Raw genomic sequence first — 14185 nt, 5'->3', positions numbered from 1 at the left:
CCTCTTGCAGTGTAGAAGGGACAGAAAAGTTGCTATCCTGTGGACTATGGATTGACTGATGACATAAACAGAGGACCGGAATATTTGCCAAAATGTGATTGAGATGCCTGTTCATCTGACAAGTTCTTGGTAACAGATATTACACTGATCTGTGTTCAAAAAGATCTGTTGCAAGCTACTGTGAATTTCATCTGTTCAATAAAACCCAGAGACAAAGTATTGACTGGGTGTCTTACCAGCATTGACCAGCACTGTGGCGGTTGTGGGTCAGAAGCACTTGTGACATCTTTCCAGAGAGACCTGTGCTTCAGGTAAACTTTTCAAGTCTGCTGTCCCCTTGGCTCCTCGGTGAAGGCTAGCCCCGAACCTACTTACACAAGCTTGCACCCTGCTCCACTATTCGAAGTCTAGGGAGTTGATAGATAAGTCGAATACAGCTCTCCATTCAGAGTTGAGGAACTAAGGCTCTGTATTCTAGTGATCGATTTAGGTCCCAGTGAGTAAACACTTTTAACCTCTTAACTACTAGACCACCATTAGTTTTAAAATGATTAGAAAATTGTAAGTGGAAGGGGCCCCATCTTGCTTGTTGACCAGGGCTTCATAACGAAGAACATCAGACAATAAGCAGACTTAGTTCATAGACATGAGACTTTTACTTATTGCTAAAAGAGCCTTTCCCATTAGTAGCTCTCCATTCTTACCTTTGCACTACTATATATCATATAGTTCAATGAAAATAAATAATCCCCTATCCACAGGACAGGAGAACTTGTGGGATGTCCAGCACCCCCATCAATACTGAGAATGGCAGTTTGGAGCTTCCAACAATGAAGTCATACATGCCCACTGCCCTCCATGTGTTTTTTAATTCGACCACAGGAGATAGCCAAGCACTTGAATTCTATTTTATATATAGGGGTATTCTGACCACAAGACTAGTCCTTTAACAGTACATTTCTGAGGCCATGGCTTTCCTACTGGTAGGGGCAGTATCATGTTATGTTTCAATTACATGTATACCCTTATTATGGGCATTTCATTCACAGTTTCTTCTTTCATTTTTTCAAATGTTCAAGTAACATCTGTGACTAAAAGGTATTCATTCAAATACCAGAGATTTAAAGAGAATTTACGTACGCCAAACATCTGTTCAATGGAAGACTTATGGCTTCCCTTCAATGTTTAGTATATTATCTCTGTCAATGAAAAGTAAATAGGATTAAATATGAGGTATGCAGCTTCTCTACAGCAGGCAGCACACAGTCACTACAAGAGCCTTACTGCTTGTACAGCACTTATGTGGAAGATTTGTAATTAGATTGTAAATAATATTCATTAGCATAAAAGCTGTATAACCTACCACATTATGGGGGCCTCAGATGTAGGAATATGCCATGCCCACCATTTGTAAAGGAAATTGGGCTATCATTGATCCTTGCAGATTTGGAAATGGATGGGAATGAGTCTCATTAATATGATTGTTGATGGTTTAAGTGTTTGAATTCCCACCAATAAAATATTTTAGGAAGATCCTTTCGATTTGCCATACATGTGAATAATTAAATACATAAAAATGTTACTCTCTGGGACTCTAAAGATATATATGACTACATAGTCAGTACACAGTTCAGTGTGCCTATTATGCTTCCATCCTATATCCTTACTACATATGGGGGGTAACAGAGAGGAGAAACTAATATCCATTGGGACAACAGAGAAAGGACACTAGTACTGTGTGGGACCACAGAGATGGGACACTAGAACTGTGTGGGATCACAGAGAGGGGACACTAGAACTGTGTGGGACCACAGAGAGGGGACACTAGTACTGTGTGGGACCACAGAGAGGGGACACTAGAACTGTGTGGGATCAAAGAGAGGGGACACTAGTACTGTGTGGGATCACAGAGAGGGGACACTAGTACTGTGTGGGACTACAGAGAGGGGACACTAGTACTGTGTGGGATCACAGAGAGGGGACAGTAGTACTCTGTGGGGCCACAGAGAGGGGACACTAGTACTGTGTGGTATCACAGAGAGGGGATACTAGTACTGTGTGGGACTACAGAGAGGGGACACTAGTACTGTGTGGGATCACAGAGAGGGTACACTAGTGCTGTGTGGGACCACAGAGAGGGTACACTAGTACTGTGTGGAATTACAGAGAGGGTACACTAGTACTGTGTGGGATCACAGAGAGGGGACACTAGTACTGTGTGGGACCACAGAGAGGGGACACTAGTAGTGTGTGGGATCACAGAGAGGGTACACTAGTACTGTGTGGGATCACAGAGAGGGGACACTAGCACTGTGTGGGATCACAGAGATGGTACACTAGTACTGTGCGGGATCACAGAGAGGGTACACTAGTACTGTGTGGGATCACAGAGAGGATACACTAGTACTGTGTGGGATCACAAAAAGGGTACACTAGTACTGTGTGGGATCACAGAGAGGGGACACTATTGCTATTATAGAGCCAGTATCTGACTATTATGTGTTGACTGCATTATTTAGAGATATACTAGAGTTGAGCTGCTGAATCTAAGCCCATACTATTATGAATATGCTGCTTGAGGGGTGGGGACCTAATTCTACATTTTGCTATGGGGCCTCATGATTTCTATATATGTCCCTGACAGAGTACAGTACACAGATGGAAGAGGAGAGCCAGGAGGGTAATCAATGCTGAAGGGCGAACATCTCACACAGGGAACCTGTTGCGTACGAATACTGTAACTGAACAGGTGGACTACTCTATACAATGCTGGCAGGCCATCGCCATCATATTATCATTATCATCATTTCAGATTATTGGATGTGTCTGTAATTGCAAACTCTTATGACTTGCAAAACCTTTTCAAGAGCAACAGAGTATTGTTCCTGCAGAAGATGAATGTGAGGTGAAGGATCATGTTGCTAATGTCCAGAGGTAAATGTAAACCATGTGCTCTGTGTTGTGTCGTGCACACTGTCAGTCCGCTTTTGGATATTACATGTGCTCACGTGAACTTTAACCTCTACTTACAAACAGTAACAGTATATAATATGTAATGACATAACAACAATAGTTCTTTACAAGGAAAATGCATCTTTCTTTGTGTTATTTTGTGCAAAACATTGACCCTCAGCTTACTAAACGTGATGCCAAGGACATCCATGGTGCCCACTGCAGACATTCTAGAGAATAGCCTCATGGCCTCAGCTCTTGTGTAGGGTGACAGTACCTGCTACGTATAGCAGAGATCAGACAAAACCAACAACTGCTATTTAGCCCACACTAGATCATTTCATGGCTTCCTAGTTTATCATTATCTGAGCCACCTCAGATCACAGTGATGAAGTAGGGGAGACTTTAAAGGTCACCCATGAGTTCATGTAGGGGTAGACCATAAGGTGGCTATACACTTTCAATGGCTGTCGGATGAACTCTTGTTCAGCTGACCGTAATTTCTTCCAGCTCCTCTATACAAATGTATGGTCGGGTTCAGCCGAATGCTGATGTGTTTTACATGGGGACAGTGGAAAAAGCTGCCACCAGACACTTTGGGCAGTGAGTTATCTCCAGGGAGAACAAAAGGATAAGGCATTGAAATTCAATATGGTCCACCTTCTTTCCATGACATTAGTGATGAGCAAGCATTCTAAAAAGTTCAGTTTGGCCGGTTCGCTGAACTGTAAAAAAAAAAGCTTAATTTGGTCCGTATTAGTTCACCAAAAGCTTTAAAGCTGGTGTAAAACCCTGTCTAATAGCCATAAAAGTCCTGTATAACACTAGCAGAGTGTTATGGCTCTTAGACAGTGTTATACACCAGTGTTCAGGACTAGTGTTGAGCGACGCAAACCAGTATAAGGCCTCCCTCACACAGGGCGTTTTATACAGCGTTTAGCGCTGCCTTTTCAGCCCAGCGCTAAACGCTGTACAACACTCCCATTCATTTCAATGGGGCTGCTCACACAGGGCTGAAAACGCAGCACCGTCCAACGCTGCGCTTTGACAGCGATGCATGTTCTATTTTTGGCCGTTTTCAGCCCTGCGTCGCCCATTGAAATGAATGGGCAGCGGTTTTAGCACTGCTGAAAACGTGGCAACACTTGGTGCCGCGTTTTTGGCAGCGTTAACCGCTCGCCGATTTTCGGGGTGAGGGCTTGCAATAGAAGCCCTCACCCTGAAAATCAGTCCCAGCTAGGCTAGGTAGAAAAAAAGAAAGTAAATACTCACCTAGCCGCTATGGTCCGGGTCGCGGCCGCTGCTCTCTGCCGCTGATCCGGGCTTCCTCGGCACTCCCAAGTCTATTGCCGGAGGCCAGGTTTGAGAACCCCGGCTCCGGCAATAGAGTGCTGTGATTGGTTGTCGGCGCTTGCTCGATACCCAATCACATCCCTTCATTGACTGTCTCAGCCAATCAGAGCTTGCCGGCGCTGATTGGCTGAGACAGTCAATGAAGGGCTGTGATTGGGCATCAAGCAAGCACCGACAACCAATCACAGCACTCTATTGCCGGAGGCGGGGTTCTCAAACCTGGCCTACGGCAATAGACTTGTGAATGCAGGGGAAGCCCGGATCAGCGGCAGAGACCAGCGGCCGCGACCTGGACTGCAGCGGCCGCGACCCGGACTGCAGCGGCTAGGTGAGTATTGCTTTTTTTTTTTCAGCCGGGCTGAAAACGCAGCGAAAATGCTGGCATAAAGTATGCCAGCGCTGCTGAAACGGGGTGGAATCTGCAGCAAGCGCAGCGTTGCAAAACGCTGCGTTTCTGCAAACGCCCTGTGTGAGGGAGGCCTAACCCTGATTAAGGTAGAACTTTGTAAAAGCTCAGTTTGGGTACATGCCAAACTGATCTTTCAGCAAACTTTGACCCAAAACAGGGTTCTACTCATTCACTTCGCTCAACACTAAACAACATCATCTGTAGGAGTAGAATCGGGAGGCCCCATATGCATACAAAAGTCGTCCAGTCCTGTCAAAATCAGCAAATTCGGATGACTGTGGTCTAATGTGTATAGGGGCCTATAGAATACCTAGTAACGATTATGCAGCCCTAATTAGAGGAAACACTTTTATTATAAAACACAGTAAAGGCCCATTTAGATACAACGATTATCGCTTAAAATTCACTCCAAACCATCTTTTGAGTGATATTCATTTCGTGTAAATGTGCCCATCTTTCACTTTTCTGCCGAACGATAAACATCAGTTCGGCATGCAATCGATCGTTTGGTAGAACAGCTGATAAGACGGACCACACACTGTGTTCTGCCTGGAGAGCTCTGATTACATTGTTTCAGCTGTCAGACCCATGGCAGAACAAAGTGAATGTATTCAGAGAACAGCAGGTGGTCTGTTCTCCGAATACAGCTCCCAGCGGCTCACAGGCTACTAATTGGTACTAATAGGCATTAGTACCGAGTAGTAGTTTATGCAAAATGATCGCTGAAAAGCCATCTTCCCACGTGGCGGATTAGCTACGGATTTTTCGGCTTGCTGCGGAATAAGTTGGCGCTATACAAATAAAGATTATTATTATATATTATAAATCTGCACTAAAATCCACACCGCTGTTATTGAACGTGTATGGCAAGTTTGAACCCTTATAACATCCAATATGGACTAAAATGTATATGGCAAAATGGATGTTTGCCATTATTCAACCATCAACCTACTTCTACTTAAGTGGAACCTGTCACGTCCCCATAGTGCCATAAGCTGAGGTGAGAGGGTGCGGGTGATGTATTTTTTATATTTACCTGATTCCCGCGATGTCCCCCTCTGAATAGTGCATGGCGCACAGAAATCTGATGCTTTTCAGAGTCCCGTATGCGTGCTCTCCCGTACATGTCTATGGGACAGCACTAGAAATGTAACATCTGTTAGGTCATTAGTTAATAAATGAGCAGGAAACGTGCAAGTATGAAGTGTTAGATACTTGCAATACAGGTGCACAGATGTAGCAGATCGTAATTTGTCACTGTCAGTGTAAGCCTCATTTATACGTAATGATTTTTTTATCGGTAATTAGCAGTAGTCAACTTCTGAACTGGTTGTGATCACAAGACGGATGTGTTTATGCCCAAACCACTATCATGCATACAATGTAGAAGACAGGGAACAGCAAGAACTTGTTGCTCATAATTGCTAATTTTGTATATTTACACTGGCTGATTTTTCCAAATGATATTCTAATTGTGTGACACAATTTTGTAATAACTTTGTACTAGATGTACCAGATTGTGACACCACTAAAGCCTTGTGCGCACAGTGGATCTTTACAGGGAATCTGCGACAAAATTTGTGTTCCATTCACTTGAATGAGAACCTGCGCCATAGTTTATACAGCGCAGAATTTTTCGCACAATCATGTGTGGATCGATAGCAGCAGAATGAAAATCTTCAGCAGAAGTCTATATTGTGGCGGCTTCACAGGAGCTTTAGCGCAAATACTCTCACCGCAGCAAACTTGCATATGAACGATGTTTGAAGAGCCAGGTAATGAGCCTGTTGCGCGTGTCAGCTCTTATGACTGTACTTTTTGCGCTCACAGGGACAGTTCACACGCGTGCGTGACACTCCCTCTCCGTGGAAGTGATTGGCTATTTAGAGTCTCATGAGGTCCAGTTGTTTTCTTTTCCTGCGTTTTGCACAGTGACATACGCTCCCTCTTGCGTAATTTCACCCCCTGCTGTAGACTTCAATGAAAGTTTCATTCTGCAAAGTCTGCACTCGCAAAATGCACTTCTGAGGACGAAACCATTGAAATCAATGGGTTCTCTTCTCTGTGTTTTGCGCACATATACTCTATTTGTGTGCGCATTTGAACACCAAAGGTCCGCATAGGAGCACATATGTATGCAAACACCAAAACCTCATTTGGCTTAATAGCCATTTAAATCAAGGCAGGGGGGATTCCCCCGCCTTTGTGAAGCAGTGGTGCCTGTGCAAATACCCACAGTTTTTGCGCAGGCACAGGCGCACACAACACTCATGTGCTGCACAAATACATTGCACAGGAACAAGTGTTTTTTTTGCTCATGCTCATGTAAAGGAGCCCTTCGCCTTTCTTACACAAGCATATGCTCAATGAGCATTATGTGCACAAGTTTTGCGTGTGTAGTACCAGTCTCCCATAGACTTTAATTGTGCCATAGACTTTATACTGTGTGCGAGAAATGCGAGCAAAAAAAAATCATGGCATGTCTCATCTTGGCGCGTATTATGTGCACATGCATGCCAAGATAGTGTATGGGGACTGGCGGCATGTAGTAAGTAGGCATGTCATGGCATACTTTCTGCATGCTCGCACAAGAGATATATACATGCAGCTAATTATGCCCGTCTGAGAGAAGCCTTATACTGGTAGCTGACTGAGTGAACGAATGTGTGGGTAAAGGTGCAATAAGATTGGTGTCTAGTGACTCAGTTTGCCATTTTGGTAAGTTTGGATGTAGAAAGTTGTAGAAAGTTGTGCAGTTTGCTGTAAATATGAAGAAGTTTGCAGCTGAGAAGCCATAGTAGAAGGTGCGGGTGGACTGTATCCTCCTCCCTCGTTAACAAGCTCCTTTCTGGCATACAATGCGGTTTTGTACATTCCACACAATTGTATTTCTCTTGTATACACAGCTGGGGATCCCAAACTGTGCAGCCAGCGGAGGGGGATCATGTGCCCTGCAGCCGCTACCAGCTCCCCACCACTGACTCATGAGCGGGGGAACATCTGTCCTGCAGACACAAGACCGAACTTTCCAATATTTCTGATTCTGCTGTTAATAAACAGTTGGACGCTTCTCAGTTTGTGGGAATGAGATGGGAGGGGGAGGACTATCTGCAGAGGACCTGCCAAGTATCACTCAGACCTTCATGGTCCGGCCAATTATGTGTTAGCTGGATATAATACATTTTATAGAACGGCAATTGTCACTTATAATAAAAACTATATCACTAGGGAATGTAAATTCTTGACCTGCAGCTGCCCCTGACAGCGACACAACCCTTCCCCCAATATTACCTTATCATACTGCAGATTTACCCTTCAGGAACCTAGAAAAGCTGGGTAAAAATTAATTTAAGAGTAAAACTGCTTTCAGACAAGCATGTCTTGACTCCGCATTTGGTCCGTGTTTTATGGACCGCAGGGCTGTATTACCACAAGCAAAGGCAACAGTGAAAAATCTGACTTACATTGCGCTTGTTTAACCTTTTTGAGCATGTTCAATGCGTTTCGTTGTTAAAAACGCACGACTCACATCGCTGTGCCGTCATTTTTCATGTATGTGAAAAAAAATTGCGTATACGTCCAATAGTTAAAATGGAAAAAAGGCTCATCACTCTTGTCTGCAAATCGCATGGCATGTGAGGATGGTCCAATTTTTGTTCGCCCATTATTGGAAATAATGGGCGAAGAAGAAGCGCCCCAAAACAGGACAGGCTGTAATTTTTTGATATCGGACTCTTGGTCTGAGAGAAAAATCACTCATGTAAATTAACCATTAAAAATAATGGGTTCCTTTCACGTGTCAGTTCTAGCCTTCTCGCAATTGGATGGAACCTGCATGTGAAAATAGTTCATGTAAATACAGCCTAATACTTGAGCTAATGACATTCTATGTATCTGCTCATGCATCTGTATCTTTCACAACCGTTTTGTCCATTTTCGCCTCCAAAATGGTACAGTTTTCTATTGGGCAAATGCGGATAAGTATGTGCCCAATAAAAACAATGACCGTAAACATGGAGGCGAATACAGCTCAAATACTGATGACTTATGGGTGGAATGTCATCTATAACGCTTCTATATTCTGGACGTGTTATAATACGCCTGTCCGGCCTGTAAATAGATGATATTAGTAGCTGTTGCTTCAGCTAAACATGGAGGGATGAAACTGCAACCATATTACAACTACAGTGAATTTTGACCAACTTGACAGAAGAGGGCAACTCAAGGACTGGTAGCTGCTGGTGACTTTATTTTTAATTTGAGGCAGATAAGTTGGATAACTCAGGGATATGCAGGCTACTATTGCCGACTTCAGAAGCTACTAAACTTTCCTAAAGGTAATATTACACGGAGTTAACACCTACCTGTCACATTCTGTGAAAGAGGCCATTAGTCATTTGGGAGAGTCAGTGCTTGAGGGGTTATAATGATAGGAGGAAGACCACAGACCACCCTCATTTTCACACCATCATTCAAATCACAGCAGTGCTAGAAAAACACAGTGAAGTCTAGGCAAGTGCATGCCAGTAACTAGCAAAACTCCAAGCTCCCATATCCCTCTATGAATGATTGTTAAATATGTTCAAAGACCGCTGAGACACCATGACATCCCAGCAGCATCAATGCTTGCAGTGTTAGCCCGTGATTTATTGTCTTTAGCCTAATAAGTGATTGCTTGTGGCCATATTGCGGTGAAGTTAGGGGAACAATGGTGGCCTTTTCAACCACATGAGACATTTATCAGGAAAGCACCATTAATATGCAATCTAGTATCTAGTTCACTAGTGCTAAATTAAAGAAGCATTGTACTGCCAGGGTATGGAAGCAACATAAGACGGCTTTATCTGGATCTGTATAAAATTATATCGTAATGAAGAATTAAGAAAGTCTCTGCGATACTATGTTGCTAATCATTGTAAAAACTAGTTGAACAACCATCCCCTTTATTTATATAGCACATTCATATTCTGCAGCACTTTACATGGGGTTCTGTCCCTATTGGGGCTCACAATCTATATTCACCTATCTGTATGTTTTTTTAACCCTACATAAACACTACATGCACATGTTGCCCTCAGTGGGATTTGAACCCAGGACCCCAGCGCTGCAAGGCAACATTGCTATCCAGTAATCCAATCTGTTGATGCTCATAATATTAAAAAACACATTTCTCCTCAACAACAAACAATAACTGAAAAAGGGCAATATTAGATTTAGCTATTTCATATTCCCATCCGTTTTGGGGAAAGTTGAGTAAAACCAACATGGCCACCATTATTGGGAATTTGTGACCCATCTTTGCTACTCTCAGAGAAGGCACACCTGTTTGTACTTCCCCCTGCTCCTGTATAACTGCATAGATTTACTATCCAGGGCTCTGGGAAGTACAGGCAGCAGTCCTTGTGGAAATGGTATTGGAGGTCATATTTCTGTCACCCAGCTTTCCTATAAGCAGCAGAGACCACATCAAAGTAGATTTCAATTCTGGAAACACTCTTCGAATACAATCATGATTTATGGTGTTTCGTCCCGGCTGGGTTTCTTAAATTACTGAATCATTTCAGTAGATGAGATTTATTATTATTTCATATTTTTGAGTATATTAAAATATCAATAAAACAAATGTAGATGTAATAAACATCCTAAAATAACAGTTCCAGCTGGAATCTCAGGATTGGACACCAATTTAAATAAACACCCATCATGTGCAATACAATTCTACAAATAATAATAATATAATATAAACAGCAAATATGCAAAAACCCCAGCAACACAAACCAAAGCAAAGGAAACCTGTAAGATAACACATGTGGATTATGAAGGGTCTGCCTGGATCCTGCTCATAGATACTCAGAAGAAATGAAGAAATATTTTATTTTTAAACTATTTTTTTTAATACATTCTCATGAGACCTCTAATTTGGCCAGACCACCATTTCCTATGTAATCATATCTAGATTATTCAATATGACAGCTGTAGAGACTTTATATGGAGCATAAAGTACTCCAAAACACATACTTTACACTGTTTTTCAGTTAGAGCACCATCATGTTCTTTACAAAAGGGGCAACATAATATTAATTTCCTTACAAAACCCTCTAAAATGAGAATATACAGCTGTATAGGTGCAAACAGTGGTTAACTTTTCCCTAGATGAAGATGCATTACCAATGATACGGCATAGAGGGCGCTGCACTACAATACATGAAGTTACCTGCTGCTGAAGTTGAACGTGAATATATGTATACATATATATATTTATAAATATATATCTATGTATCTTTATTTTTCCTTTATTGAGCATCATTTTAAGTGGTTACATTTCCATATGATACAAATTCACAGACATCTGTGCTAGGAATACACAGCCATGTAAAGATCTGATGGCAGGTCACTGTACAGACTACGCATTTATTGGCAGAAAGAGAAAGGAAGAACATTGTGGTGGATGGAAAACTTACCAGACCAGCTGGATCTTTTATTTATCTTCTACGGTTATTTTACGGATAGCCCATCAGCTTCTGCAAATGGACCTTCTGCTAGGTGAGAACTTTTCTCTCTTGCATTTCCCTTCTTTGCATAGCCACAAGGAAAAGTGCACAGTATATAGTCAGGAAATCCACAATCCAGTCTCAGCATCACCAGCTAACAAAATATCCTCAATCTCTAGACATTAAACACATGACAGATAAGAGAAGAGCAGCCCACAGTGGTAAGAAGCAAAACACAAGGAATATCCAAGGAAGAGAAGGAAATCCAAGTTGTCAGGACATGTCTCAGCAGAGCACAAGTGATTGAAGTTAAGGAGCTGCTGTAGCAGAGTGTGGTTCTCCCTGTGCCTGCCTCTCCTGCAGCCACCACTGGGACAAGGCTTTTGGTGACGTCACACTCTCCTCCACCACCCCCTCAGTCTATGGACAGGATAGCCTTCCAGCCCAGGGACGGTGCTCTGTGCCTCCGAATAGTCACTTCTTCCCAATCCTGCATGGGATTCATTGTATCGCAGGCTGCCTTCTCACTCAGTCTGCCAGGCTTTACTGGCTCTTGTTGTTTCATTGTATCATGCTGAGCTATTGCTTATCCATTCTCCTGTGTATTGCTCCTCACAATCCTTTTCCTCATTAAGCTTTCCCAGTTCTTTCTTTTCGATCGCCTTCGCTTTTTTTTTTTTTACATTCATGTATTTATCTTCTATCACATCCCCCGTCACATGCTCCCTCCCCACTCTTGTATTGATAGGCACCTGAAATGAGAGAGGAGGACAAGACTCAGATGTCCCTGAGCTAAATTTAAAAAGCACTGATCATTTGTCGCTATTGACTTGTAGGGGAAAAAAAAGATTTGGAGCAAAACCCCGCTGATCTGTGAGCCATGGCTTTGCGATTAGACATCCCAGGAGGGACAGACATCTGCTCACCTTGATTTAGTTCAGAGAACAGAAATGTTAACACACACAAAAAAAAGAATTCTTAGTGGCGGGAATGTTCTGCAGTCTGTAATAGCATTGGAGGGGTCATTATGTGTCTTGTCTGAAAGAAATCTAAAGCTCTGTTGCCTTCAATGGGGGAGGGGGGGTTGAGAACCTTTTTGGCTGGCGGAGGATGAGGTGGCTTCAGACCAGGAATAGCAGGCTTACTCAGAGTTATCTACCGCTGAGATAACTGCACACCAGTTTTAAGGTCCCTGCTTTTTCTTGCACTAATTAATGCACTATTTCTCGATGGATGCAGCTTACAAGACTTTTAGATTCAATTCCACCCAACCCCTGAGACGTTTACATCCATTTTTTATGAGCCTTGTTTGTTTTTGTTTCGAAGCATAATGCAATTTTAAAAGTGAATATTGAAACATAGAAGAGTGACAGCAGAAAACTACATGGCTTCATTCTTATTTTCCTGTATATTAGTGTATATATATATATATATATATATATATATATATATATATATATATAGTTGTAGTAGGCATGTTTAAAGAAGCCCTATGTTTTTTTTTTGTTTTTTTTTGAGGGGGGGGGGGGGGGTCGCCCCATTTGTAAACTTCATTAAGTAATATGTACTACAGAGAATTCTCTTACCCGTTACCTTATTGAGGATACATAAGCTCTGGTTCCAGCCACCGCTAGATCACATGCCCCTGAACTGACTACTAGAGATGAGCGAGCGTACTCGCTAAGGCAAACTACTCGAGCGACTAGTGCCTTATGCGATTACCTGCCCGCTCGTTTCTAAAGATTCGGGTGCCAGCAGGGGAGAGAGGTGAGTTGCAGGAGTGAGCAGGGAGAATCAGGGGGGGGGGGGGGGAGAGAGTGAGAGAGAGATCTCCCCCCCGTTCCTCCCCGCTCTCCCCGCCACTCCTCGCCCCCTGCCGGCACCCAAATCTTTTGAGACGAACGGGCAGGTACTCGCATAAGGCACTACTCGCTCGAGTAGTTTGCCTTAACGAGTATGCTCGCTCATCTTTACTGACTACCCAAATCCCACTGCTATGTGTCTGCTATGCGGATCGTAAGTCATTCTCTCTAAGCGCATCTGTGAAAGCCTTCATGTGATCTCATAGACTTGTATAGGGAGATTGACTTCCACTCACATAGCAGATGCTGTGGGATTTAAGTTATCAGTACAGGGTAATGTGATCCACCGGTGGCCAGGAACAAAGATAATGCTGTGTCAAAGAGACATTGAGTAAATGCCCATTTACATGGGACCAGTGTTGGGCAAACGATGCCTGACACTTGTCCCTGTGTATCCTCGCTCCTGTGCTGTTACACAAGAGTGATTAGCTCTGGATTGCTCACAGCACAGCCAGCAGGGAGGCGGATCCCCCTGCTCTCCTGCCCCTCTCCATTCACTTAGCATAGCAGCCAGTCAGCACTGAATGGCTGCTGTTTATATCAAAGGATGCATCATTTAGTTTTTAAACATCCTTAAACTGAACAACTGGCTGGTTCCCGTCTAGTCATTCAGTTTCTGCATGGGATTTTTACGGGACGATTATCGTTCTATTTCGTAATAGAAATGCATGAAGCTGGAAAAACTACAAAAGTATTGCTAAAGACCTGGGTGTACATTAGTCCACTGGGAGACAAATTCTCTACAAATGGAGAAAACTGTTGCTACTTTCCTTAGGAGTGGGCATATTGTTGAGAGCACAATAGGCAATCCTGAAAGAGGTGAGAAAGAGCTCAAAGGTAACAGCAAAAGACCTTCAGAAAGCTCTAGAAACTTCGGCTTATGTGTCCATTATTAGGAAAACACTGAATAAGAGCTTATTCAGACAACTGTATATCGGCTGGGTATTCACGCCAGGCCGATATACGGCATCCCTCTCTGCAGGGGGAGAAGGCTGGAAGAGCCAGGAGCAGTGCTCTGAGCTCCCGCACCCTCTCCAGCCTCTCTCCACCCCTCTGCACTATTTGCAGTGAGAGGTGGCGGAATGGGGCAGAGCTAAGTTCTGGGACTTAGCTCCGCC

General features: G+C 43.2%; 1 protein-coding gene across 1 annotated transcript in view; it reads right to left on the bottom strand.

The window, feature by feature from the left end:
- FAT1 (FAT atypical cadherin 1) overlaps positions 1–11493 on the bottom strand; it is a 235408-nt gene extending 223915 nt beyond the window's left edge. The window contains exon 1 of the mRNA XM_066573420.1: positions 11176–11493. The gene's annotated coding sequence lies outside the window, so the exon portion shown is untranslated. The remainder of the gene's footprint in view (positions 1–11175) is intronic.
- Between the last annotated feature and the right edge of the window lie 2692 nt (positions 11494–14185).

The sequence above is a fragment of the Eleutherodactylus coqui genome, chromosome 7 (assembly GCF_035609145.1).
Source record: "Eleutherodactylus coqui strain aEleCoq1 chromosome 7, aEleCoq1.hap1, whole genome shotgun sequence".
In the NCBI taxonomy this organism is placed as follows: domain Eukaryota; kingdom Metazoa; phylum Chordata; class Amphibia; order Anura; family Eleutherodactylidae; genus Eleutherodactylus; species Eleutherodactylus coqui.
The sequence above is the reverse complement of the archived record's forward strand: the minus strand, read 5'-3'. Positions and strand labels throughout refer to the sequence as shown.